This window comes from Rattus norvegicus, chromosome 7, assembly GCF_036323735.1.
Source record: "Rattus norvegicus strain BN/NHsdMcwi chromosome 7, GRCr8, whole genome shotgun sequence".
Classification (NCBI taxonomy): Eukaryota; Metazoa; Chordata; class Mammalia; order Rodentia; family Muridae; genus Rattus; species Rattus norvegicus.
Window position 1 is genome coordinate 129,098,832 of NC_086025.1, and position 25,355 is coordinate 129,124,186.

At 46.8% G+C, this 25,355-nt stretch overlaps 1 long non-coding RNA gene across 2 annotated transcripts in view; it reads right to left on the reverse strand.

Moving 5' to 3' along the window:
- LOC134479558 (uncharacterized) overlaps positions 1-25,355 on the reverse strand; it is a 170,587-nt gene that overhangs the window by 124,862 nt on the left and 20,370 nt on the right. For both annotated transcript variants that reach the window (XR_010053052.1, XR_010053051.1), the window contains exon 3: positions 292-473. This is a non-coding gene — a long non-coding RNA (uncharacterized LOC134479558). The remainder of the gene's footprint in view (positions 1-291; positions 474-25,355) is intronic.

Sequence of the window (25,355 nt, forward strand, 5' to 3'; positions counted from 1 at the left end):
GATTCTCAAACCCGACTCTCACTGCCACCACTCTTTGCTAGACATTTCTCTTTCCAGGGCTAGAGATTGAATCCAGGGCCTGGGGTGTGCTGTTTTTTGAAAACGCCATGGTCACAAAGCTGGTGCTTTTTACTCTCTTTTTTTTTTTTTTTTTCCTGGAGCTGGGGACCGAACCCAGGACCTTGCACATGCTAGGCAAGCGCTCTACCACTGAGCTAAATTCCCAACCCCGCTTTTTACTCTTAATGACGCACTGCAGAACTCTGTCCAGGCCAGTTGATTTTGACTCACCTGTGTCAAAGAGTCGGCTGATGGTCAGATTGCTGAGGCAAGAGTCCACACTGGGACAAACACCTGCACAGCGTTGAAGCCCTGAAGGTGAACCAGGCAAAGTCAAGCCCAAAGAAGATGCTGCCCCCACTGAGTGGGTACCAACTGCTCTTCCAAGACAAAGAGAGTCTCCAGTTCTTGAACTACAATAAAAATAAACAGAAATGATATCCTTGAAAAAACAGCGTCCGTCTGTCTCTTCCCAGGACTCACAGCCTGCTAAGCCACTGGCCCATCTTTCTAAGAGCCACTGAGCATCCCGTTTTCCCAAAGCCAGTGCGTTCCTGCTTATCTAGTTTCGTGTTCTGCCTTTTTGACTAAGCTCCATCAAAATGTAGTCCCTGGCTCTCCTCCCTGACTCCTGCCAGTAAGAGCTAGTTAATCTTTGCAGTCCCTGTGAGGTGGAACCTCTTTCCCTCTTTATCAGGCCTAACACATCTCCAGCTGGGATTGGCTGGAGGTTAACACAGCTAATCACCCCGACATTCAGGAAAGGCAGCAGGGTGACTTCTCAGAGGGACACCTGTGGCTGTGGAGGCCAGGCTTGGGCAAATCATCACCTGTGAGCAAAGAGTGGCTTGCCTTCCTAACCAGAAAGCCTACTTCGAGTAGCCCCACCCTAAACACAGAGGAGAATTCTCTAAGGATTTGGCGCAGGCCTGTAATCCCAGCACTTAGGAGGTAAGGAGGTCAGTGGTCCAGCTCCAGCCGGAGTTACATACTGAATTTGAAGGCAGTCTAGGATACAAGGGGTGTTGGTGGGGAGAGAGGGCAGAGGGAGAGGACTGAGGCTTAGTCAAAGGGCCTGCTGTGCAAGACGAGACTTTGAGTTCTGATGCCCAGTGCCCAGGTGGACACCTGGGATGGGTGACATGCACCTAGCTGACAGAGGCAATATTATAGTTAAAGGTCAAATAGAAACACTCAAGCAATTGTCTAGAAAACATCTCCTAAAGGCAGTTGAAAGATGCATGTGGATTGAAAGGTCTAGACCACACTATAATCAGTGTGCATGCCCCCTGTAAGGAGGTGGAGCCCAGAGGGGAAGAGGGACGCCTGGACCAACACACACCCAGGCCTGACTCTTAGATAATTCTCAGCTCCACCCCTGTCATAGAGAGTTTGGAAGAATGAAGAGAAACCAGATTCACCCTTTGTCTTAGTTTCTTTCTGTGGCTTTGACAAAACAACGACCAAACTTTGGGAGGAAAGGGTTCATTTCACTTACGAGTTTACGAGTCATGATCACAGTTCATCCGTTAGAAAAGTCAAGGCAGGAACCCAAACAGGAGCAGACACAGGAACCACGGAGGAACACTGTTTACTGGCTTGCTCAGCCTGCTTTCTTATAGAACCCAGGACCACCAGCCCAGGGAATGGCACCACCCACAGTGGGCTGGGCCCTAGCATCAATTAACAATCAAGGAGATGCCCTACAAACTTGCACACAGGCCAATCTGATGAAGGAAAATCCTCAGTCAAGGTTCCCTCTTCCCAGGTGACTCTAATTTGTAACAAGTCCACAATGTAACAAGTCCACAGAAACTGCGGGTAACCTTCACAAGGAGCTTGTAGCCTCCAAGTGAAACAGAAACTAAAAGGAAGTAACTATTCTCCCTTCTCCGTCAACCCGCACAGCTCCTGTCTATGATTCTGATAGCAGATGTTTAAGTGTATACACCATCTGCTATCAAACATACCTGCATTTGGCTCTAAAATTCATTGGCATTTTGGGACTTCTTTGTCTTGTCCTTTCCCGTTTACTTGCCAAGCAAGAAGAAACATACCCTTGACCTCTATGCAGGGAACCATGGAAAGTACAGTTGGATGTGAGTTTTGTGTTTACCTGACCCGCCTCTGGTATATTACCACGAGGTTGGGGGTGGGGATGGAGATGGGGGTGGGGAGGAGTGGGGGTAGCTGAGGCCTGTAAAAGGAAAACAACTTGCCAACAGTCCCACCACTGTTCCCTGCAAAGCCGGGAATAGACAGACAAGCTCGTGCCACCAGCTCACAAATCAGCAACCTTCTCATGCTCACCCAGGCACCTTGCGAACAACACATCAAATTAGCAAAGTGAGAAGTGAAATTTATCTGGCTCTGCCCAAACATACGTGAGCATGGAGCCAATCCAAGATGCTCCTCCTGTTCTGTAGTCTCTGCTGTTCACGGAAGAAACTCTCTTAGAGCGGTTACCTGTTACGTCCGAAGTAGCCCCCACCCCCCAAACAGCTGGTGACAAGGTTTGATCCAAGTAAATCTTTCTACCCATGGAGTGGTCCAGGTTTTTTTTTTTTTTTTTTAACCGTGCCATTCATACTTGATGCCAAACCTTAAAAGAGGAGCACCGGACCCCCTTCCAAAGGGCCCTTCTCCTCCTGACTAAACTGAACTGACAATTTGCCCTGTCTGAGTATGGAACATTTTCCTGCACTGGTTTCTGCCATCATACTCCACTCCAAATTTCAGAGTGCACGTGCGTGTGTATTCGTTTTCTCTCTCTCTCTCTCTCTCTCTCTCTCTCTCTCTCTCTCTCTCTCTCTGTGTGTGTGTGTGTGTGTGTGTGTGTGTGTGTGTGTCTGACTGTCTCTTTGTGTGTGTTTCTGTCTCTGTGTGTATGTGTGTCTCTGTCTCTGTCTCTGTCTCTGTCTCTCTCTCTCTCTCTCTTTCCCCCTCCTCCCCCCACTTTCACTTGCTAGGGTCTGAACTAACCATGGGCTCTTGTTAGCTCATCAACTCCTCTCACCTGCCTTCTCCGTGTCTCCTTCCCTCCTCAGACTCAGAGTCTTACCGCAAAGGGCTTGGCCGCAGTACATACTAGATAATCAGTCTCGATGGCCAGAAAATTCCCCCAGACTGGGATGATTTGGGGCACCACACAGCAAATGACCTGAAAATCTCTTATCTCTAAGTCTTCTTCGATCTCCACTCACTCTAGTCCCTCCCTCTGATCTCTGGGTCCAGTCTTACAGAGAGTCAGAGATTCAGCTGTCTTTTGTGTATGGATAATGTTAAAATGTTTTCCCATGTTGTTCTGCCTACTGAGTAGGCTGATTCTGGACATAGGATTTGGTCATCCCACTCTAGATCTAATCGACTTATTTAAAAGGTTCCCCAAAGCCTCTATCCTGGGTCAAGGTAGCCAGCTCACTTTGTGACAGGTAAAAAAAACAAAGGAGAAACAGCCCAGGAAGGAGAAGGAGGGGAAGGGGGAGGGAGGAGGGGGAGGGGAGGGGAGGGGGGAGGGGAGGGGGAGGGGAGGGGGAGGGGAGGGGGAGCAATATGTTTAAGAACAGTTAAAAGGAAAACTATTTCCAATAGAGGTTACTAATTGCAGAATGTAATGGCAGATGTTTGGTTCTCTGAATGCTCCCCCCCCCCCCCCCCCCCCCCCCCCCCCGCTTCCTTGGCTTTGTTTACTATCTTCGAAGTCTTTGTCTAAGTGGAAACTCAGGATTTATAAGACCATTAGGGTGTGGGGGAAACAAAACAAAACAAAAACATTAAAGCCTCCAGCAGCAAAGTTAACTTAAAACTTGTAACAAAAATGATTTTTAGTAAAAATTATTATAATTATAATATTTACAATATAAAGTTGTAATTTAAAATTAATGTGTGATTGTTTATCATATATGATTATAAAATTATGTATTATTATTTATGTAAGTTGTGATTAAGACGGAGAGATGTTTCCAGAGTGGGATGAATGAATATTGTGAGGGTCTGAAGCTGTAACTTGAGGTTCTTTGGGGAGAGAATTAGTGGAATAACTGAGGATCAGTAAACTAGATGCATCTGACAGAATTTCCTCTGGTCTCTTACAATTGCCTGCAGGCACTGGGCCAGCATTCCAGGCCCCTCCCCTTACTAAACCCCCAACTGGCAGGAAGTAGCCAGAGGACTGTCATCTCCCCACCCTTTATCACCAACATAAGGCTGCAACTTTCTTTGGGTCCAGAGCAGCCAGTCAAAGTGGCAGTGCTGCTAACAAGGTCCTGAACAGAAGGACTCTGGCCTGGTAAACAGAAACCTAAAGGCACACAATGCCTAACATAATGCTTAAAAGGACTGTGTCAGAGCCAACAGAGCCAATCATATGACCATTTTCCATGTGCCCCTTGCCTGCAAGATTTCCACAAGGGAAAGGGTAATATAAGGGCTTTGGACCGCAGGGAGCGTGCCCCGAGTGAAGAGGTGTGCAGGCAGGGTGGCTCTGACTCCTCAGGGACACAGATCCTCAGAAGCTCTAGGAAGCCTGTGCTGTGGGGTGGGCTGAGGGCAGCCATAATTCATAATTCTGTTTACCAAGAATTTCCCATAATCCACCCGCAAAGGTCAACCACCTCAGGCAATGGCATCATCTACTTTGAAGTCAAAAAAGCTCAAAGATCCAGCTTTCAGCCACAGGAAATCTGCTTGTCTTCCCACCATCTTCTCTCTGCTTCAGAGAAATAGCTTTGGCACTTTGATCCCCAGTAAACCTTTCTACCCATGGCGAGGTTCCGTTTGGTGGTTTAAGTGCATGCTCGCTGACCTTACTTTGTAGGGGTCTTGGTCAGTTTGTTTTCCCTGCCAGTTAAGGAGCTAAAAGGTAGAGAAATTCTCGAGCATAGCAGAATGAGCCAGCGAGGAGAAGCTTTACTTAGGGGTGAGGAAACACACACACACAGCAGGCACACAGAAAGAAGACCCCCCCATCCCACCCCCACCCCCCAAAGCAGAGGGAATAGGAAGCCAAAGCCTGATGTCTCCTTGAGGGTTGGGACCTTTAAATGTCTTTGAAGGCTTTGGTTTGGTTTGGTTTCTTACTATAACTTAGGGCTGGCCAGTTTGAAGAAAGATTGCAGAGGAGAAATCTCTTATTATTAGATGAACAGTGACTCATAGCTGTTGTATAAACACATACTTGAACTTGCTGAGTGGGAGAAAAAAACCCATTTGAGCCATCAGGTTTGTCTGAGGCTAGGAGGATTAGGAATAAGGTGGCTAGCCATTGCCTCTCTCCCCATTAGTCTGCCGGTAAAGAAACCTAACTCCTAGTTGCTCAAAGCCACCAGGCCTGCATGCTAAGAAAGGCCTGGCTTCCCTCAGCCGACCCCACGACACAGGCCTCCTAGGTCTTCTAAGGACCTGTGTCCCTGAGGAGTCAGAGCCACCCTGCCTGCACACCTCTTCATTCAGTGCACGCTCCCTGCGGTCCGAGGCCCTTACACTACCCTATCCTTTGTGGACGTCTTGGCCACGTGGTTGGATCTAACATAATCCCTTTAAGCAAATTTAAATGTCTTATTATAAGAGATACTGTATAATGATGGTTTCTTGTTATTTTGCTTTGTTTTGATTTTTGAGACAGGGTTTCTCTCTGTGTAACCCTAGCTGTCCTGGAACTCACTTTGTAGACCAGGCTGACCTCGAATAGTAGAGACCTCTCTGCCTCTGCCTCTCTGCCTCTCAGCCTCACTGCCTTGCTGCCTCGCTGCCTCTCTGTCTCCACCCCTCTGCCCCTCTGCCCCTCTGCCTCTGCCTCTGTCTCTGCCTCTCTCTCTCACTCTCGCTCTCGCTCTTGCTCTCGCTCTCGCTCTCGCTCTCTCCCCACCCCCACCTCTCTCTTTGCCTCTCTGCCTCTGCCTCATGCTAGGTTTAAAGGTATACAGCACCATGCCCTTTAATTTAAGGTTTGAAAAACCAAGGGAGAGAAAACATAGCCATCCCGGAGCAAAATGCTTAACTCTGCTCAAACGTACCATGTCCATTAATAACAGTAACGGTGGACTGTGTGTTTCTCGACAGAACCTTGCTTGCTTCACATAATTCCACCCTCTCTTCCGTGCCACCACCAACACGACATGATAGGTTTGGATATTGTGTTTACCTTTCAATGCAGAAACTGATTTTGTTTGGATTGCGACTAATTATATTATACATACACATATGTAATATACAGTTAATTATATATATAAAAATATATGTAGAACATCTAACATATAATTAATTATGTTATATGTATGCATAATTACTTTTGATGATAATGACAAAATAGTCAAAATTATTCTGATTGTAAATTAATTTCATGTAATGGGAGTTATATGAATAACAATAATACTAATAATCTTATTAACTGGAGGTCTTTTTAAAGTACTATAGAATCTTTTTAAAGTGCAGTAACTTTTAGAATAGCACTCAATAACTTTTAGACACTACTGTTGTTAAAACCTGCCGACTACCAATTATGCAATGGTTCATAATTAGGACAGCCCACACCCACAAAACAGAACCTTTGTGTTGCATTTCTTCTGATGCACTTGTCACTTGTGGTGGACTGAGTGACAATGGCCCCCATAAGCCCATAGGGAGTGTGGTCTTATTGGACTAGGTGTGGCCTAGTTGGGGGAAGTATGTCACAGGAGCTGGGCTTTGAGGTTGCAGATGCTCAAGCCAAGTCCAGTGTCGCTCTCTCTTCCTGCTGCCTGCAGATCCAGGTGCAGAGCTCTCAGCTGCCTCTCCAGCACCATGTCTGCCTGCAAGGCCCATCATGCTTCCCACCGTAACAATAATGGACTGAACTCTGAACAGTAAGCCAGCCCCAGTTAAATGTTGTCCCTTTATAAGAATGGCCATGCTCATAGTGTCTCTTCACAGTAATAGAAACCCTAAGGCACTTGTCTTCAGCTAACCTCTGCCACCTGCCCTGGGCGGTGATGTGCATGCTCCCCTACTGTGTGCTACTCATCCCGGCTCCCATTCTGCTCCCACACCACACAGCCTGTTTGCTTGGGCGGGAAGCCTGGAAGTGCAGGAGAGGGAGAGCCTGGGAAGAGATCTTTGGCGAGAATGTCCCAGAAGGTTTTCTGTGGGTGCTGCAGGCGGGCCCTGCATGGCTGCCTTCCCTACACTGCACCCAGAGTCACTTTCCAAATCAGTCATTGGCATCCCGCTCTGTGCCAGGCTCTGCTTTCCAAAGAACCTTAACTGAGGCAGCCCACTCCCTGTGTCTGGGTGATCTGCAGAACCCTAAAGGTGAACCTTGAGGGGAGCCATCCACAGAAGGTTAGTTCTTTGAAATGGAAGTGACTGGATTACCAGATGTAGGATCTTGACAAGAATAAAGGTCCTAATACCTTGTTAAGGAATCTCCATGAAACGAAATCACTGTGTCAACATTTAGGGGAAGAGAGAAGAAATGGAGGGAAAACCCAGGATCCTCCTTCCCGGGCTCAGTATTGATGGGCCTGAAAGTGACCACGGCCACTGTCATAACTCCCTGGATGTCGTCCAATCAATATAAAGAGCCTGAGCCCTTTGGCTCAGTGGGGTCCTGGCAGAGTTCCAGAGGCTAATGGATCACTTGGTGGAATCCCTCATGAGGGTTTGGCAGTGTCCAAGGATGCAGAGATAACAGCGTGGGTTAGAACATTGAGGGACTTCACCCGCTTGTAAGAGGTACAACCAAAATCAGAATATCCAAAGAGACCAAGGACGGATTCAAGAGAAGACACTCACGTGTTCTCACATCTTTCCCTTGATGGAACTGATCATATAAAACCCAATCTAATGGCCCACTGAGAGCATTCGTCGCCTGCCACCTCAGTCCAGTTACAAAGCACCTTCATAACTGAGCCAACATAATCTGAAAGGTGGGTGCTTCAGAGTCTCTCCACTTTGCAGACGATACGACCCATGCTCACGGAAGTTAACACTGGCAAAGTGCTCCCCAGACGTGACTGCGGTTGCAGGGGACACAGAGTCGAGGCCTTCTAACTACCATCCCCTTGTTCTTTCTTCTACCTCCCTGCTGTCCACTTAGACAGTACTGACTGTCATCCTTGCAAAAATTCCTAACCAATGGTTCTTATTCTCTGGAATGAGGATTCCTTCCCACAATCCCTTTGTAAGGAAGTGAATTGACCCGGGTGTCAGAAATAAGCGATGGGTACGGGCTTGTGTGGCTATAAGAAAAGGTCCCCCAAACAAGTGGGAAGATGGCAGGGCTCTGCAGAACAGGCCTTCTATGGGGCCTTAGGTTGTGGGGGGCAGTGGGCTGTGAAAGGTACCCTGATTCCTGGTCAAGATAGGTCGAATCCCCAGACACCCTAAAAGGGACGGCAGGCACATTCCCAGTCTCTCAGGAGATCAAGGCCTCACTAGCTGCAGTCCCCCTATAGAGCCCTGTAGAGAGGTTTGAGACAGACCAGTCATGCAGGGCAATGCCTCAAACCCCTCCTCCACAGGTGAGGACATGGCCACAGGTTACAAGACAGAGCAGTCACAGAGGACAACGTCCCAAGCCCCTCCTCCACAGGTCATGTAGGCTCAAGACAGATCAGTCACAGAAACAGGACCACGGCCCTGACTATGTAGATGAGGTCTTCCCTAGCTCTCAGGCCAAACCGATAGGAAGTACCTGCTGTCAGGCACTGACCCGTCCAAAAACTGTATTCAGGAATCGTGTTCAGGATTAAAAGTGTGCAGGAATTATTCCATCATCTGAGAGCTTTGAAGAGCTGTAACACCACTGCTTGGGAAAAGATTTGCTCTCCTAAAATTGCCACCAGAAACTCCCCTCTAGCTGGCTATTCGGTCTCCGGCAGGCTCAGTCCAGCTGAGCAAGCGAAGCAGCAGTGGTGGAAGGGAGAAAGACCAGCAGTGGAGGCCGAGGAAGCAGTCCCTCCTGCCTTCCTGCCTAAGTTATGTCCCCCTCATCTGAACCTGCACACCTAGCCGGGCCAGACATCTCTGTGGAAAAGCCCCAGGCACCAGAGCCCCAGGTTAGGAAAGTTAGATACACCAGAGTGATGATGTACGGTGACATGGCAACTAGCTGCAAATACAGTTTGCGGACCATATTTCCTGTTGACGGAAGTGACTTAGAAATCATGCCCAGAAATACTTGTTAACATCGTTCATGATTTATTCATTTCTTTAACGAGTATGCTTTAATAACTACTTTGCAGCAGACATTGTTTTATAAGACACTGAATAAAAAAAAAAAAAAAGGCTGGGGGCTGGAGGAATGGCTCAGCACTTAAAACCACCAGCTGTTCTTCCAGAGGTCCTGAGTTCAAACCCCAGCACTCACTGGTGGCTCACAGCCATCCGTATTGGGGTCTGATGCCCTCTTCTGGCATCCGGGCAGACAGAACAGTCATATATAAAATACGTAAAGAAATAAATAAAAATCCTTATCAGTTGGGGAAATGTCTAGATCTCGGGAATGAAAAACTCAAACCCAAGTCTGGGGACTCTACCAAAAGGTGACCAGGAGGCCACCAAGGAAAACCACGCGCGAGACGACTGTGACACCAAAACAGTCAGTTTCTCTCCACCTTCTGCTCACTTTCCTGAGAGGGGCGGCCTACATCTCATACCCTCACTTCACAGTCTTAGCATGCCTGTTCCCTCTTCCACATAAGCAAAATCACAGGAAGGGAGAAAGGGAGGGAGGGAGGGAGGGAGGGAGGGAGGGAGGGAGGGAGGGAGGGAGGGAGGGAGGGAAGGAGCTACAGTGTTAGAAAAGCAATTCTACCAGAATTCCCTTTAAAGACCATCTCTGGAACAGTAGTTCTCAACCTGTGAGTCTCAATCCTTTGGGGGTCGAATGACCCTTTCACATGGGCCATGTAAGACCATCAGAAATACCAGGTGTTTACATTATGGTTCATAACAGTAGCAAAAATACAGTTAAGAAGTAGCAGTGAAGATGGCTTTACGGTTAGGGTCACCACGGCACAAGGAACTGTATAAAGGGTCACAGCATTGGGGCGGTTGAGAACCGCTGCTCTAGAACCACGTCGTATGACTGCCTGTAGCTTTAGACATGTACATCTGGGCAAACTTCCACTCCAAACAAAGCCAGAGGAATCTTCGAGTAAATCAGAGTAGGGACGGCTGGGTGCTGGTGTCCTCCACGGACCTGCAAAACTCTGTCAAGTAGAGAGCGGGAGCGAGAATTACCATGGCATGTAGACTACAGCAACTATAGTCAGGAGAAGGCTCTGTTCGAGGGGTGTGGACCAGCTCTCTCAACCAAAATGGCTCAGGTTTGGGGCTCAGAAGGAGGCAGGAAAGTTTCTGAATGTCCATCTTCACTGGCAGTAAGGAATGGACTTCGACCACACCACGCCAGTGGTCTGAAGTTTTAAGAGACGTCCAATTTCTGAGCTGGCTCTTGACAGTCCTCAACCTTCACACTTGGAAGGAGGGATTCTCCAAGAGGTTTGGGAATGCAGATCAGAGAAGAGACCAGGAAGCCGTGTATCTCAGGTTCAATACCGGCATGCGCAGTCTCCCAGTGCTACCGAGTGCTGGAAATTATTAATACCATACCTCCACCTTAAAGCACGTCTTCATTCCAATTCTTTAATACTTCAGAAAAATCCAGTTTTCACTTTTCTAAGTGAGGTTGGAGCTGGAGGGGTTGGGGGGAGCTTACACTGGAAGAAAAAACAGCAGAGGATTGGATGGTTTTGCGTTAAGGCTGCCTCCTCTCTGCACTTTATAGAGTGAGTCTTCTGCATGTAGGTTAGGGAGCTATTAAAAAATTAAATAAGAGAAGAGCATTTCTTCTGCTGTTGACTTGAAGATGCTCACAGCGGGCAACATGAAAATCATGTTCACAGTGTCGCCTGAAGCAATACTATATCCTAAACCAGAAGCCTATAGGCAGATCGGGCCATTAAGGATGATTACCCATGTTATTACTGCTAAAATATTTATATATTATAATTTCGTAATAAGGTATTTCAAGAGAAAATAACGTTGGGTTAAAATGCACGCATTCACAGAGCCATTCTGGCAGAACGTCGCCTGAGAAGACCTGCGGGAAGCAGAAACCACAGTCAGCGGGTCCCAGAACCCACATGTGGCTCACAACCTCTCTAACTCCAGTTCCGGGGGGATTAAACGCCCTCTCCTGGCCTCTGAATGCACCAGAAACAGGCGGTGGTGCACAGGCAAACATACAAGTGAATACCCATACGCTTACAATTTAAATTTAATGAATAATTAAAATATCTTACGGCTGGGCAGTAGTGATGCACACCATTAATCCCGGCACTTGGGAAGTAGAGGCAGGTGAGTCTGAGTTCAAGGCCAGCCTAGTCTATGAAGCTAGTTCAAACGAACAAACAAACGAGATTTGTTATATGAGCCCATGCTACTGTGATGCGATCTCTCTCTGAATTAGAAGTGTTCGGGCCATATATTAGTTTTGAGGATTTCATTTAGTTACTCAAAATATATACATATATATATGTATGTATATATATATGTATATATATATATAAGACAACCCACTTACCACAAGAGATGCTTAATATTAATTCTCTTTTCTTTTTTTCAATTTCTAGTTTTCCCCTTTTTTATTGGATATTTTATTTGCATTTCAAATGTTATCCCTTTTCCCAGTTTCCCCTCCAGAAACCCCCTATCCCAACCCCATCCCCCTGCTTCTATGAGGGTGCTCCCCCACCCACGCACCCACTTCCTCCTCTCTGCCCTGGCATTCCCCTACACTGGGGAATCGAGCCTTCACAGGACCAAGGGTCTCTCCTCCCGTTGATGCCCGACAAGGCCATCCTCTGCTACATAAACGTAGCATAAATGGAGTCATTGGTCTGCCCTGTGTACTCTTTGGTTAGTGGTTTATTCCCTGGGAGCTCTGGGGGATCTGGTTGGTTGATATTGTTATTCTTCCCAGGAGGTTGCAAACCCCTTCAGCTCCTTTAGTCCATTCTCTAACTCCTCCTTTATGGACCCCATTCATATAGACATAATCTCTTCTCTTTCAAGATGCTAGAGTGATCTCCCTGCCCTGTTCACTTGCAAGGAGGGTCTGCCATGTTTTCAGATGTACGCAGTGAAATAGAAAGGGATCCTCGCTGATTTTGACGTGCTTCTTTCGGAAGTCCAGTGTCACTGAGCTGCTAGGAGCACGGGTGCAATTCCTGAAACCAAAGCTAACACTTGGCAACTGTAAGGTGTTATGGAGTCCCAACAAATGGAGCTCAACTATACAATGTAAGGCAGACCAATACGTGCGCGTCATTAGCAAAGAATCCTTCATCACGAGTCCTTTCACGTGCTTGCTTTAGCAGAACATCCTTTCACCTGTGTTTGCTTCAGTGAGACATCCCTTCATGAGTCTGCTTTAGCAAAATATCCTTTTACTTGCATCCACTTCAGGAAAACACTCCTTCACATGTTTGTCCCAGCAAAACACAACTGACTTTCTAAAGAACCCTTAAATTTCCACTTCAATAGTAAGAGTTCTAGACCTGATGTCGGGGAGGGGGGAAAGTCACAAGCGGATGTTCAAAGTTTCAGCTGTGAAGAGAGAATTCCAATGGTGTTGTGAAGACCCAAAGAGCAGAAACAGTGGCTGAAGGGCTATGAAGCCAATTGGGGTAACCTAGGGCAGGAGCCAGCCAACTACTCCTAAAGGTCTGCGTCCATGAATGGCGAGCGTTGAGCTGCAGGTGAGCGGTGGATCGGCAGTGTACTGGACCCCAGCCATACCCATCTGTTTCTGCACCACGTGGCTGCTTCTGTGATATAACGGCCAAGCTGAATACTTGCCTGGGTGACCATTTGCCCTTCGTTGCTGAAATCACCATCTGGGTCTTTACCAAACAAATTGGCAGCTTTTACTCTATCTGAGGGAAGCTGGTAGTTTGAATAAGAGCTGTGCCAATGGAGGATACGGGAGAGGTGCGGGATGTGCTGAGAAGCTAAATTCAGGAGCTGAAGGAGAGGGGTGAACTCTAGCTTTAAAACAGAACATTAGGAAAGCAGATTTGGGAGACAATGTTCCCTGGAGGCAACCTTGACTCAAGCCTCATAGAGGACACTATCCTCACAGCCTCCCAGATATGGAAAGCAAGCACAAGGGGGCTTGTCTTGTAACTCATGGTGTATAGTAAAAGTCTCTCTGCCTCAACCCGCCATGTCTTTTCACCAAATGAAGCTTCTGGTCCCAATGTTGGGTTACATCTAATTGAGTGGTTGACCAAATGGGTCTCATGGGAATCCTCAAACAACCAGGGTGTCTCCATGACTATAGTTTGCTTTCTGTAGGCAATGGCAAGGCCACATTGTTGATTGTGGAGACGTCTAGCTTGTGGCTACATATATCTTCACCCCTACCTTCTAGCGTCTTTGGTACAGGAAGGTCTACACCGTACCGAAAGAGAGATGTAAACACCAACCGAGTTGCAGCGCCCTGGATGGACAACAATGGAGTCCTGCCTGCAAGGTATGTTAGTGCAATGGTGGCACAGAGCTTGTGGGCGCAACCAACCACTGTCTGATGTGGCCCGCTCCACACGAGAGAACCCGTAATGACACTGCTGAGGGGACCAAGCACCTAGAGGCTAGATAGCTCAGGGACCTAGGGTGAAACCAAGCACTACCGTTCTAAACACAAAAACCAAACAAAAGGCAGCAAGAAAATGACCACTACTGGCATGCTGCTCCACTCAAAGCTCTGTTGCCTTCCTCAACCATCATCCGAGAAGCTTCCTCCTGCAGCGGATGGGAAGGAAGACATAGACCCATAGTCAGACATCAAGCAGAGAGTGATGGGAGATCTTGGGACACTGGGCTCTAAATGTTCTATCTCCATCAGATCCCTCTGCCTAGGGCTCAGAGAACCCTGTAGAAGAGGGGGGCAGAAAGAGTATAAGAACCAGAAGGGATGGAGGACACCAAGAAAACAAGGCCCTCTTGTAACATTTAATATTAATGAACAAATCCCAGCATGGGGTCGCTACCTGACCCAAAGGTTTATGTTCCTGAATGAGAGGCGCACGCACACACACACACAGCCTTTATAGTTTAATATTCCTCAAACAGCACAATAGCTGGACCACTGCCTACCCTCCATGCTGTTAATCCCCAGTTATTACGTAATAATTTTATCTTCCATCTTGTCTGCTTTTAACTCCAATTAGACAGCTGTCTAAGCCACGTTTTCTTGGCCCAGAGCTTGGGGAGTTCTCCTTACCTTTCTTCCCTGTGGTAGACTCTGTCTCTCCTCTGTCTACTCTCCTCCAACATGGTGGATCTCCTCTCTCTCTCTCCTCTCCATCTCCCAAGACCACGACTCCTAAAATCCTGCCTCTGTCTGTCCTCCTCAGCTCTTGGCTGCTGGCAAATTTGTTTACCAATCGGACCAACTGGGGGCAGGTTCCCAGAAGCTACTGCAGACACTCTTAACAGTTTTGGGGGGAACATAATTAGCATTTATAACACAAGCAGCTACGCCCTCTAAAATCAGCATGAGCAAAGCACAGAAGAGCTCACAGAGACTGAAGCAGCACGCACAGGGCCTACATGTATCTGTGCCAGGACCTGTGTGTGTGTATTTATGGCTTCCAGTTCAGAGTTTTTATGGACTCCTAAGTGTAGGAATGAGTAGGTCTCTGATTCCTGTGCCTTCTCTTGAGCTCTTTTCCTTCTTATGGTCAGTTTTTGTTTTAAGTTACTTTATTTTATTATTATAATATCCCTTAGAAGCCTGTTTATTTTGGCATGAGAGACAAAAAGAGAGTGGATTCAGATGTGAGGGGAGAGGGGAAGGAATTGGGAGGAGTAGAGAGAAGGGAAACTTTAATCAGAATACACTATGTGAGAAAAAAATCTATTTCAAGAGGAAGAAAAAAGGAGGAGAAGATGACGAACATAATGAAGAAGAAGATGGTGAAGATGATCAAGAAGAAGAGGAAGAAGAAGAGGAAAAGAATGAAGACAAAGAACAGAAATGTCTGGGTTAGCAAAACGTCTCAGTGGGTAAAGTGTTTGCTGCCAAACCTGATGATCTGAGTTTAATGACTTGGTCCTACATGATGTAAGGGGATAATAAACTTCTCCAAGTTGCCCTCTGAATTTTATACATGTACACACACACACACACACACACACACGCACGATACTGTTATGGAAATGTCCCTTACATTCAAAGCAAGCAGAATTTTTGTTCAACCTTTAGTCAACGTTACACCTTGAGGTCATTTAAGACTTAAGGATGCTATCCCACTGTGTGCTCAGCCTGTTTGTTTAACGTGCCTTTAAGGGAACAGTGCAACACTTGAATTGTGCTGGATTTCCCATAGGTTTTGCAATCTAAACCAATGCTTGGCTCTGATCGTAAGTTATGAACTCTTTCATGACACTGACCTAGAGTAATGCATTTGTGTTATGGTAATGAATGCCTAAAAGAGAAAGATGGTTGAAAGCCATTTTAGAAAACAGATTTCACCACAATACTAAAGCGGCATGGGGCTGCTGCTTGATGTTGATATAGCTTATGTTTGGTTGCTATCTGGGTCCTTGGGGTCAGTTGTAGTCAATAAAGTTTCAATCCTTTATAAAATTCTGTCAAGGTCTCCGTAAAATATCCCTCATCCCCTCCATCACAGGAACGCTTTCTCTGCTGTTCAATAACAGAGAGAGCAAAGCCCTTTGTTAGGGACGCACACAAGGACAGACAGATCAACAAGACTGCATTCTTGCAGGAAAAGATTCAGATTCATAAAACAGAGCGATTACAGACAGAAGACAGAAGACAGGAAAGGAGGAGAGAATTGAAATCTGGGCTCACTTCTGGTAAGACTACTTCAAGGGAAAGTGCTTCGATTTACTTCCCTTAGTGTGACACCAACACACACACACACACACACACACACACACACACACACACACACACACACTAAATGAATATATATAAAATAAAGGATAAGATATGGAGATCCTGGAGATGGGAATTTAAAATTCAGGTAAAAAATTATACCAGTTTAGGAAGGTGGCATTAGTGGGTTCTCAACTAGAGTGCATTACCTTCCCAGCAGGGAGTAATGGGCCAGTTTTACAGTGACAAGCATAGATTCTCTCCTATTGAAAGCTGGCTTTACGTCCAACTAGCTAGTGTAGGGAGCTGCCGAGGTCCCGAGCCCCAGGGATGGCGCCGGTTTCTGCCTTCCGCTCTTTGTGAAAAACAAGTCCTTATTTGGCTGTTCCTGCTTGGCCTGGTCGCTTCCTCATAGATACAGCCTATTCGCTATCTCCACGTAGCTTGCTAGGATTGGCCAGCGCTAGCTATTTAAGTGTGGTGCGGGGGTTCCCCGGGGTCAGAAGATTGTATCAAGGTTCCTGAGTAAAACTGCTTGAAGAAGATCTTCGCTGGTCGTGTCTTCCTTGCTGGTTGAGGTTGGGCGCAACAAGCTAGCTGTCGGTTGCTGCCAAAGTGTAAGTGCAGCTATTGGATCAGTGGGAGTAACTTGCCAGGTTGGTCGTTGTTGTGGTTTGCAGGTACTGTAGCTGGCTAGGGCTATTTCTTATTCTTCTCCCTTGGAAACTCAAATAACACCTTCAAATATGATGAGAACTAGGTCTTCAGGGAATCCACAACTGACCGAAACGTCTGAGAACGATGAGTACGTGTCTCCCACTGATGCATACATGATGAAAACCTACATCCGAGGCTCAGGGGACGTCATGAAAGAGGATGGAGAAGAACTACAACCACGGGACCAGGACATCTACTGCACGATAATGTCTTCTCTGTGAGAGAGAAACTGCATCTCAGCAATATGGCTTCCTAAACAATGTCCACACAAGTGCATATTAGCAACACTAAATGGACGTGTGTGTGTGTGTGTGTGTGTGTGTGTGTGTACATGCTCGTGTTAAAGGTCCGACCATAAGTGCAGGGGATGGTGGACCATCATGGGAGATGGAGAGTTGCTGGGGTCGATGGTACAGGTCTTTAGGTCTTGAGAAAATGGTCATGACATGTGCTGACCACCTATGGAGACTGTCAGAGGAGGGACAGGGCACCCAGGGTTACCTCTGACCTGTTGTCTTTGGCTTACAAGTGTTTCTGAGCTGTACCGCTGGTCTAAAGAGCATCCCGAATGTCCCTCATAGCTTCCCACAGTTGTTCAGCCGCTCCCTGCTACCGTCATTGGTGGTGTTTTTACTGTTGCCCTGCTTTGGTTTTGGCAACACTTACGAGAAGTATCCCTTGTACCTGAAGGGTAGGACAATTGCTTTTGAGATAGACACGTGGGACGTGGTAGAATCATACAGGATTTCTATGTTTCAGATGAGCATCTGTTCTAAAAATACCCTTTGCCCAGTACCAAGCAAGGTTCATCTTAAAAGACCGTTTAAATCGGATAGATCATTCCTTTCACTTTAATTACGGTCCTCAAATAGAATAGAGTTTTCTCTGTATGAAGCAAATCACCCTCAGCGCAAGCTAATGTTCAGGAAGTAGTTTGGGTTTTTTTTTGTTTTTTTGTTTCTTTTTTCATTTCCTGCATCCTGCATCCACCTGCTCACGGCGGCAACCTCCGCTGCAGGAGGGCTGGAAGCTGGAGAAGAGGACGGAAGAGTGTGAAAGAGCTATGCCAAGCTGCTTTCCATCCTTTGTTAGCTTTGTTTCCAAGTTTTCTTCAGTAGGCTGCAGAATGTTGTCAGTCTTCGAACTGAAGAATGATTAGCAAAAACCCATCATTTAAGATATCACTCAGTGCATTCTGAGGACCTCATGCCGGCGTGGAACCTCTCCCAAACAAGGTATAGAATGTTTGCGACATCTTGAAAGGATCCTTTGTGTCCCTGGGTAGTCATAGCCTACTCTTTCCCCAGGCTCTGGTCTGATTTCCATTTCTGCTCTTTCTGGACAAATAAATGCATCCCTACAGCGTGAATCGTTAGGAATCTGATGGCTTTCATTTGGCAGGAGTTTTCTGAGTTCAGCAATGTGAGAGCATTTGTAGTTCATTTCTCTGCACTGCTGAACTGTCTTCCCATGTGATTGGAGGTGTATGCCACTGTGTATCCGTCCACCCAAGCAACATTTACTTTTCTGGCTTTGGGTACTTCAGACTAAAGCTGCTAAGGGTATCCATGCACAACTTCCGGGGTCTTCATTTCCCTCAGGTAAATTCTTCATGACAGATTTTCATATCATATAGCAAGGTGTGCATGCTGTTAAAAGAAATGGTCAAGCAGTTTTCCTAGCTAGCTGTGTATTTTGCGATTCCAGCAATGGGCCCTCCTAGCATCAGTGTCGACTCGCCTCTCTCTGAGCAACTGCAGCAGTGTGTGGAGGGTTCCCGGCTGCTGCTACACCATTACACTTTTCTGCGGGGGAAGATGCTCAGCGTATCTTCTTGTGCTTATTCTCCATGCGTTTTTGTCTTCTACAAATATTCTGTTTCAATCTTTGCCCACAGTGGATTTGTTCTGTAGACTTTGTTGCTGCTGCTGTCCTTTACAGTGCACTAAGTCTAATTAGCGCTGTGGATAGTCACGTGCACCTGGACGGACACCACGGGAACACTGGGCAACCTAGGATAGGCCACAACCTTGAAGAAATCTGACTGTCCTTCTAGCAGCCAGCAGCTGTTAACAGCTCTTCAGCCAGGGGTGGAACCTCCTGAGCCCCCTCCCTGTTGCGCAGCCCATCCAATGCTGGTAATTTGATTGGTTTGAAAGTGGCTTGATTTTTTTTTAATAAAGATGTTTTTTAAGAACTTGCAAATATCTCCTTAAAATGTTTGTTTTAAGTGTGTGTGTGTGAGAGAGAGAGAGAGACAGAGAGAGACAGAGAGAGACAGAGAGAGAGACAGAGAGACAGACAGAGAGAGAGACAGACAGACAGACAGACAGACAGACAGTATATGTATTTGTGTAGGGTTATGTGTATATGAGTGCAGGTGCGGTGAAAGTCAGAAGAGGGCATTGGGTCCCCTGAAGCTGGAATTGCAGGGAGTTTCGAACCCCTCTGATATAGTTTGGGGGACTAAATTCAGGTTCTCTGCAAGAAAAGAAAGTTCTGCTATACACTGGGTCATCTCTCAGTCCTATATGTAATCTTTTTATGGATTCTTTATCAGATGAAAACTTCATGACATGAACATGCATATATACATACATATGTATATGTACAGACTGGGCATTCAGTGTGTACATGAATGCCACATGTTACTAGGGACAATTATTTTTGCCCCTATACTTATAGACATATGTACATATATACATATATATGCACACACAGCCTCCCTCTGCCCTCACTTAGTGGCCCAGGCCCCACAGTAGTCTACAGATCTCTTCCCTCTGCATTCTGCTTCCCACGGTGCAGATGGGATGGGCTTCTGCAGATCTGTACCAAGCAGTCTGATCATGTTACTCCCTCGTTAAAACACTGGGCACACTTCCTGTCCCCTAGGAAGGAAGGCCTGACATTTTATTGGTGTAGCATCTACTGGGACAGCCACGCCATCACCCCCTGCTTAACTACAGCTGTCAGTGGAAGTGTCACTTCTCTACACACACTTCCAGATTGGATTAGGCTCCCTCTTTTAATGTTTCCTCAAGGCAATATATATTTTTAAGCACCCATCAATCACACATACCGACTTGTTCAGTGTTTGTTTGCATCCTGAGAAAATGGACTTCACAAGGACGGGAAGAACACTGCTTCATTCCTCATCCATCTCCCGTGACCCCCTCAACACAGTGCTCTCTACAGACCAGGCACTCGCCGTGTACGTGAATGAGCACAAGGGACTAGGGACAGTTCTTTGCAATTTGCTTCACAGATGATCACAAGTGCTGAACTGCTGAAGCGTGGCCCTGGGTCTGGAGATGTCTCTGCTCTGTTATCCTGCCCGAGTTCAGATGCCAGGCTGCCATGGGCATAGGCTGCCATGGGCACAGGCTGCCATGGGCACAGGCTGCCATGGGGAAGAGGTCTAAATGCTCTGCTGTTGGTCTCGCCAGCAAGTGGGGAGTGTTATCGAGGAACTGGTCAGGGAATGAAGCCATGAAGTACTGTGTTCTTTTCCTAGGCTCTGTGTGTGTGTGTGTGTGTGTGTGTGTGTGTGTGTGTGTGTGTGTGTATATGTATGCGCGCGCGCACGCACAGTGTGGGAGAGTATTATATAAAAAATATATTTTTCTTGTTGATATAGCTGCTTTGTAGACAATCATGTCATCTGAGGCTCAGGTAGATTACTTTGTTCTCATTAAAGCATTTTGTTGCTTTTGTTTGTTCGCTTTAGTGCACACGCTAGGAGCTTTTCACTGAAAGGGTGGAGGGATGGTAGGAACCTTTCCTTAGTCTTGATCTTAAAGGGAGGACACCTAGTCACTCAGCTTTCTACTTCGTCTCAAATACTCTTGGCAGACAGATGTCACTATTGGCTGAGGGCGTGCCCTTCCAATTTGCTCATGATTAGGTTTCCTTTCCTGACTGCGTCTCTTTCCGTCTCCATTGGGCCAGATATGTGGCTTTCCTTTTCTGCACTTGACATAAGTTGACATAAGGACTGCAGCGAGAGTAGCCTTGTACTCCTAGGAGAAACCTTGCTTGGTCATATTGTATTAGTGTAGATGCTACTAGACTCCGTTTACTGGTATTTTGTGAGGATTTTCGTGTGTGTCTTCATAAGGAATACTGTACAACTCCCCAGATGCTACTGTTCCCACAGATGAGTTAAGAACCATTCTTCCCCACCTCCATGGGGCGGTTTATTTTGCTTTTTACTGTTTATGTAGACCACCAATGGAGCCATCCAGGACTAAAGGCTTTTGTCCATTCTGTTTGTCTTGGAAGGAGGGCAGGCAGATGCTTTTCTACTCTGGATTAAATTTCCATTTATTAAACAGATGTAGACCCATTCCAGTTCATTGCTTCTTTTTTTTTTATTCACTTTATTTTCCCAATCAGTACTTTTAAAGTTCTTTTTCAACTATGAAATACAGCTCCTATCTCAGTGCAGAAAAGCAAACAGCTACCCCACAGCCTACACATCAAATTCAATAAGACAGAGCCTGAAAATGGTTGCCTAGTAGCCTGTCAACATGAGGTGTCAAAAAATCCTGACTGAGACCAACAATGGTGTAAAGAAACAAGATGAGAACACATCCTTCCTAGACAGGCCGTGTGAATTAATTAATTCACTAAGTAGCGGTTGATTGCTATTGGGTTTTCCACCTCTGCTCAGGAAGCCTGCAGCCTGCAAAACGAAGAATTACCTCCAGTAAATGGTCCTCTGTCATCAACCGGACAATGGCCACAGAGGCAGGGGCCATCAAGCCCAGGCCAATGCAAAGTGAACATTCCACTCAACATGGTAAGAAGTATGTGCGAATGGGAGGACTTGCTGAGCTGGCATGCTGGAGAGAGGACATGCTTTGTCAGGAAAGGGTGGGGAGAGCCATTTCTGGCAGAGGGAAGGCACAGCAGAACTACTATCCTGAGGCCTTAGCAAAAGATGGTGTTAGAAAGGCAGCATTTGAGGGGCAAAGGCAGGAGGGTCACAAGTTCAAGTCAATGTGGTCATGGGAAAAAGAAAAAGTACATGGAAGGAAGGGAGGGAGGAGAAAGAGAGGGAAGAAGGGGTCTTGGACAGACCTCCCAAGGGCAGTGGCTCTCAATCTGAGGGTGAGGACCCCATTGGAGAAGGACTGACCCTTTCACAGGGGTTGCACATCAGGTATCCTGCGTATCACATATTTACCTTACGACTCACAACAGTAATGGCAGTTATGAAGCAGCAACAAAAGTAATGTTATGGTTGAAGGTCACCACAGCATGGGACTGTATTAAAGGGCTGAGGTACTGGGAAGGGTGAGAGCCACTGCCTTGGGGAAAGAGATTGCTGTGGAGGAATTCCCTGTTCCTCGATAACACTCCCCACTTGCTGGCAAAACCAACAGCAGAGCGGTTAGACCTCTTCCCCACAGCAGCTTGTGCCCATGGCAGCCTGTGCCCATGGCAGCCCGGCATCTGAACTCGGGCAGGATAACAGAGCAGAGACATCTCCAGACCCAGGGCCACGCTTCAGCAGTTCAGCACTTGTGATCATCTGTGAAGCAAATTGCAAAGAACTGTCCCTAGTCCCTTGTGCTCATTCACGTACACGGCGAGTGCCTGGTCTGTAGAGAGCACTGTGTTGAGGGGGTCACGGGAGATGGATGAGGAATGAAGCAGTGTTCTTCCCGTCCTTGTGAAGTCCATTTTCTCAGGATGCAAACAAACACTGAACAAGTCGGTATGTGTGATTGATGGGTGCTTAAAAATATATATTGCCTTGAGGAAACATTAAAAGAGGGAGCCTAATCCAATCTGGAAGTGTGTGTAGAGAAGTGACACTTCCACTGACAGCTGTAGTTAAGCAGGGGGTGATGGCGTGGCTGTCCCAGTAGATGCTACACCAATAAAATGTCAGGCCTTCCTTCCTAGGGGACAGGAAGTGTGCCCGGTGTTTTAACGAGGGAGTAACATGATCAGACTGCTCGGTGCAGATCTGCAGAAGCCCATCCCATCTGCACCGTGGGAAGCAGAATGCAGGAATGAGTGATCTGTAGACTACTGAGGGGGACCTGGGCTGTGGAAGTCAGCCTCGTGAGCTAGCTTGCATTGAAGCAGGAAGTTCAGGGAGGAGGAATTCAGAACAGCCAGGTTCTGACACTTGACACAGGTAGGCTGTACCCTTTACCCTAAGCAGGGAGGGACAGTGCTGGGAGAGCAGGTCTAGCCTAGGCTGAGGTGGCATGCAGGTGACAAACTCAGTCCTACCAGATCAAATAGGACCCATGCTGGGTGTGATCATTTGAGAGCCAACTCATATAATCAGACGCCATGATTCGGAGACCCTGCCTCTGCCATTCAGCAGCTGCGCACCCAGAAGAAGAAGGCTCTGCCCTCTGTACCTCAATCTCTATATTTGTAAAGTCAGTGCGATCATTTACACGTGAAACGTAGTATGGACCTTGGGGGATGATTAAGACCACTACTTACCCTGGTGGTTTGAATGAAAATGGCCCCCACAGGCTCATAGGGAGTGGCACTATTAGCACGTGTGGCCTTTTGTAGTAGGTGTGGTCTTGATGGAAGAAGTGTGTTACTGGGGGTGGGCTTTGAGGCTTCAGATGCTCACACCAGGTCCAGTGTCGCTCTCTCTTCCTGCTGCCTGCAGAGCCAGGTGTAGAATTCTCAGCACCATGCCTGCCTGCATGCCACCATGCTTCCTGCCACTCTGCTTCCTGCCACCATGCTTCCTGCCACTCTGCTTCCTGCCACCATGCTTCCTGCCACGCTGACAATGGACTAACCCAGCCCCAGTTAAATGTTTTCCTTTATAAGAGTTGCTGCAGTCATGGTGTCTCTTCACAGCAGAACGGACCCTAAGGAAGACACTTCCCTTGGTAAGTAAGCACCAAGATATCGAAGTTGGTCACTGCATATGCAGCAACTTTAAATCTCAGAAAAGATCATGGTACAGATACTGTGAAAAAGAAGGAACTTCCTGGCTCCTCTGGACTGAATGACAGATGGATGGGTCTTAGAATTAGAAGCAATGAACCCCCAGTTTAAGGACCTCCTGGATGTTCTGTCCCTGCTGAATAAAGACTGGCAAGGTTTGAGACTGTAACTATCCCAGGATGGTCATGGTGAGCGCAGCTTTCGTGCCAAGCTTACTTAGAATATGACAGAAGTAAATCTTTGTCGTTTAAGCACTTCCAACTTTTAGAGCGTTTGTTGTTATGTGTGGCATAACCTAGACAGTGCCAACAGACATTAATGGGCGTCAAATAACTTATGCAAATGACAGGAACACATGTAAAGCTATGGGTGTGCAAAGTAAAAGGCTGTGTTTTGATTTCTCCAGGATCGAACCCAGGGCTTTGTCATTCAGCTTCCTCCCCAGGCTCCAAGATTTCAAATGTTTAAAGCTAATTTATAGTTTTCAAATAATTTCTCATGGAAATGGGTTTCATTTTAAGTGTGGGTTTGATGCGCAATCTAAAGAGTCTGTGTATTTTATTATAATGTGGGCTTCTAATGAAAATATCGCTCCCGAGACATTAGGGGCTAAGCCACAGGAGGAATGATAGCATGGTGTTCACTCAACAACAACAACAACAACAACAACACACACACACACACACACACACACACACACACACACACACACACACACACACACACACACAGCAGAAGAGGCCAGACTAGATCCTAGATTTAGAAGGAAACAACATTTAAAAAGAAGAAAAACCTGTCTGATATTAGTTGAAACCACCCAACCCAGAGTTTGAAAATATCAAAGGAATAAGGGTTCCTTTCTGTGATTTGGAAAAGGAGGCTATGAGGAAATGGCCCTCTTGGGTCTGTTTAGCCTCAGCATAGAGCAGGGCTGCTGTGTTCCCCTTGGCTCACTTTAAGACAGAAGTCCTGTGGTTAGGACAAGAGCTGTCTCCTCATGAAAGAGGCTGCACCTGCTTTGAGTCACTCAGGGAGGGACGTTCCAGAAGTGGGAGTGAGGCTTCAGACAGGAGACACAGCAGAAGCTCCTCTGAGGGTTTAGCATTTTCAACCGAGATCTCAACAGAGTCAGCCAGCCCCAGCTGGCGGTTTGAGAGGTTGGCGCCCCCGAGCAGGGCAGCAGGTGGCAACTCGGGCGAGGTTGACTAAGTTGGGGGGTGGTGAGGGAATCATTAGATAAGTCAGGATGGAGGGGTGGCTCTGTGGTTTCGGGCACCGGCTGCTCTTAAGGGGACCTGGGTTCAGTTCCCAGCACCCACACAGTACCTCACAACCATCTGTAACTCCAGTTCCAAGGGATTTGATGCCCCGTTCTGGCACATTAAAGTGTATGCAAACAAATTATCCATACACATCCACTAAATCAAAAAAATATTTTTAAGACAGGCCTAAGATGGTGGACTAAATGAGTATTTTCAGAGTCTCCATATTTAACATACAACAATATATTCCTTAGGTTTCTTATGTTTTCTTGAACACCAGTAAAGTTTCCATTGATATCCAGCCTTGCTCTCGTAAATCTGGAAAGAATTATAGATGAGGTCTGGGTCTGTTGTTTGGCCATAATTAAGAGCATCACCTTGAAGTCACCATGGTAGGCTAAGCTATAATCCCTGACCAGGGCAGGAATCAACAGGCTGGAACTGGAGACAGCGTGGGCACATTCAGATGGGGTGAGAGCTTATGTGAA